General features: G+C 44.9%; 1 pseudogene; it reads left to right on the top strand.

The window, feature by feature from the left end:
* The first annotated feature begins 2,225 nt into the window (after positions 1-2,225).
* On the top strand, positions 2,226-3,052 carry LOC112668301 (protein Mpv17-like; annotated as a pseudogene).
* The last annotated feature ends 261 nt before the right edge of the window (positions 3,053-3,313 follow it).

Raw genomic sequence — 3,313 nt, 5'->3', positions numbered from 1 at the left:
ATCCCTATCCTTTCAGATATCTCAGTGGTGACTCATAGAATTGTCTAGCCCTTGCTTTCCTAACATTTTCCATTCACTGTAAGTTATTTCTTCATCTTTTTTTTTTCTGCTCAAAAGTGCTTTTCATGTCTGCCAGCTGAAAAACTAGAAATAAATAAGACCTATAGTTTCAAATTTGAATGTGCTATTTGAGCTTTTTAATGAGCCCTAGTGATCTGGTGTTTGGCAGAAGTACCATCTGAAAATGGACAGTTAGGACCCAACTAAAAGCTGCCTGACTATAATTTAATAAATGCAGTGCCAAGCTGTGCAATCTGACCGGCCTCTGCCATTTAGGGCTCCCTCTGTCCTCGCTCATTGTTGACCACATGTGAGCTTCTGTGGAGGCACCTTTAGGCCACCCAGGGAATCCAGGTACTGAATTTCAAAGTGTAATTAATTTAGATAAACGGCTGCCTGGTGAAATAAGGTAATGTTGAAACATATGCCAATGGGATGTTATGAAATATTATGATACTGATAGGAAACACGTTCATTTGGTGTTCCTTGAGGAGATAGGCAACAACCTAATTAAATGATTTGTTCAGTCAGAAATGTTTACACCTTAGCTGGCCATTCATTTGCTTCACAGAGGATTTTTTGGTTATCATTAATAAGAGAAAAACATGAAAAAATATGAGAATAGAGAAATTAACCTCTAAAGGACATTCTATTTTATCAAAGGAATTTCCCCAGAGATACCTATCTTCAAAAATCTTTCTCCTTTTAGTTTCAGATGCTACTTTTACCAGTAACTCTGAAATTATGTCTTTGATTCTGTGCTTGGCTGGAAGCATTGTTGCCAGCGGCAAGATGTCATGTTAGACAACCCAGGTGCCTTGTAGTGGTGATATGTGACCTTCTGGAAATCAATTATTTTATCTCAACTTCAGCTTTTCTTTCTATAACATGAAGATACTATTTCTGGCCTTGTCTATCGTCTACAATTTTTGTGAGCACCACATGAAATGCCAGGCATGAGAAATTGCAGTATGCATGTAAATTATTAGAATTCAAGGCAACTTTTCTAATTGTTTTAACTTTCTCTAGAGGTGCGACACCTGGAATTAAAAGCAGTGCGTAGGTGTCGATGGATCCAGAACTTTAATAAGTAAAACACAGCTGCGATTTTTCAAACATTGGGGAAGTTTTGACGTGTAGTCTAGCATTAGGGGGAACAGTGCCCATTTTGGTCATGGTAGCCTGTTTCAGAAGACAGATGTTCAGATTCAAGGAGAGTAGCTAGCCGAGGGTTCACTCTGCCTTGCTCTGAGTTTCCATTCTCTCTCCTTAAAGGATATAGTTTCAGAAGGACTTTACCCAGTTGCTTTCTGGTGTGTCTCTGTCTTATGCACATGCACACAAATACACACACACGTGCATGTTTGCACAAAAGTAATATATCAATATAGATATCATAAGTGGCTTCATAAAATAGAAAACAAAATTAACAAGAACAACGCCCATCTCCAAACAATAAAACACTCCATCAAAGTTTTTGTTATATTCTGGTCAATCCTTGGGTTTGCAAGAACTTGCTGTATTTGGTTCCCACATTGAGCAAAGGAACAGTCATTGATAAGGAACAGTTAAATATTAAAAAATAGAATTAGGGCAGCCCGGGTGGCTCAGTGGTTTAGCGCTGCCTTCAGCCCGGGGTGTGACCCTGGGGTCCTGGGATCGAGTCCCGCGTCGGGCTCCCTGCATGGACCCTGCTTCTCCCTCTGCCCGTGTCTCTGCCTCTGTCTCTCTCTGTTTCTCTCATGAATAAACAAAAAAAATCTTTAAAAAATAGAATTAAAAGATTTTTCTAAATAATTGATTACTAATTCTACTTTGAAAAAAACTATGACTATGAGATTTGATAAGATCCTTGGATCAGGAAAACTGTGGTGAATCTATTCAGTAAATACTCCCTTTCCTTCTGTTACAGTGTCTAAAGAGTTCGGCTGGTTTTATACAGCACAGGTAATACTTCATTATCTTTGTATTAGGCATTCTTAGTATTTTTAGCTACTCCGTTAACAGAGCCAGTCTGTATAAAAGCCTGTCTCAACATGGCATATTAATTTGAATTACAGGTAATGAAAAACTTGTTATTAATGTCGAGAACTGAAATACGTTAGGCAGGACAGCCTTGGTTATGCTTATGAAATCCTGGTGGGCTGGGCGCGAGCGCAGGAATCATGGGCCTCTGACGGGCATACCAGCGAGCCCTGACTGCTCCCCCGGGGAAAGTACAGGTCCTGACAGCTGAGTCGTGAGCCCTGGCCTGATCAAGGCTGCTAATCCCAGTCTCTAGCAGGACACAGGGAGGCATCACCATCCTTGGGAGAGAAGAACCTTGAAGCAGCAGTAAAAGACCGGTCATTTGTCCCACCACCTCTTAGGCTCAGGGTGTCAGAGCCTCGCTCAGGGACTTACTTCCCTACCTGGAATGGCAGCCCATCTCCAGGAGGTGTCCTGACAATACCCGTGTGCCCTGCACAGGGTCCGTGGTGGGCCTGGGTGACGTTATCTCACAGCAGCTGGCGGAGAAGCGGGGTCTGCGGGGACACCAGACTGGCTGGACCCTGACCATGGCCTCCTGGCCTGTGGCTTTGGGGGCCCTGTAGTAGGAGGCTGGTGCAGGGTTTTGGACGGGCTCATCACTGGCACCACCAAAGAAGGTGCTTTTGGACCAGGGGGGCTTTGCCCCATGTCTTCTAGGCTGTTTCCTCCCACCAGTAGGAGCGCTCAATGGCCTGTCAGCCCAGGACAACCAGGCCAAGCTCTGGTGGTTGGCCAGCTTCTACCTGGTTCCCTTCATTACAGGCTGGCCATCGTTCAGTGTGTCGCTGTCATTTTGAACTCCTGCTTGTCCTGGAAGGCACACCAACTCTAGGCCCGCCTCACTCCGGGTCGGCGCCTGCCGTGCTGCAGCATGACCCCCAGTGCCACCAGATGGTCTCCTTCAAGTGGCCGCGTTGGCTTTCCTGGGGTCCCGTTGCCACTCAGAACTTAACAGGCTTAGCACCTGACTCCTTTTGAAATCATTTCAGCCTTTATAACGGTCTTATGCCCACCACACACTGGGCACTCCATAAATGTGTACAGTCTTGTCAGCTGTAGTTTGTACCTGTATCCCAGCAATGGCACTTGTCCCCACCCTCCACAGGCACATCTGCTCTCTACAACCTTCCCAGGCCACCTGGAGCTCTGGCTCTTCTGGGGCCCCAAACACTTTATGTGGTGCCTCCAGAAATCTGTTATTAAATACATAGTTGGAAACTTG

Source organism: Canis lupus, chromosome 36 (assembly GCF_003254725.2).
Source record: "Canis lupus dingo isolate Sandy chromosome 36, ASM325472v2, whole genome shotgun sequence".
Classification (NCBI taxonomy): Eukaryota; Metazoa; Chordata; class Mammalia; order Carnivora; family Canidae; genus Canis; species Canis lupus.
Note: the sequence above shows the minus strand (reverse complement) of the source record. Positions and strands in the feature narration are given on the sequence as shown.